Raw genomic sequence first — 372 nt, 5'->3', positions numbered from 1 at the left:
GATGGCAGAGCAGTGGGGCCCAGCCCCGGTACCCTGGCCTGGTCTTTCCCTTTCAAACCTCTCTGTAACTTTCCCACGACGATGCTCGTGCTCCTGGACAGAGAAGATGCTCCAAGGGAGAGACAAGGGAAACGCTGCAGAGGGCCCTTTGTGGTCCCGGGGACAGTGGCCCCAGCACATCACCTCCACTGGCCGCAGCAGCAGGGCCCTCCACAGTGGCGTAGTGGAGAATCCCGCCAGGGCACAGAGGAACTTTGGAGAACGTCGTCCTCTAGCACTGGTGCGGGAGCCCACTTACTGCCCCTCCCCCAGGGGCACCCCATCCTGGACTCTCGCCTCCTTGACTTCCTTGGCTTCCAGGGCTGCGCCCCA

The sequence above is a fragment of the Otolemur garnettii genome, unplaced genomic scaffold (assembly GCF_000181295.1).
Source record: "Otolemur garnettii isolate 467f Iridium unplaced genomic scaffold, OtoGar3 scaffold00051, whole genome shotgun sequence".
NCBI lineage: Eukaryota > Metazoa > Chordata > Mammalia > Primates > Galagidae > Otolemur > Otolemur garnettii.
The sequence above is the reverse complement of the archived record's forward strand: the minus strand, read 5'-3'. Positions refer to the sequence as shown.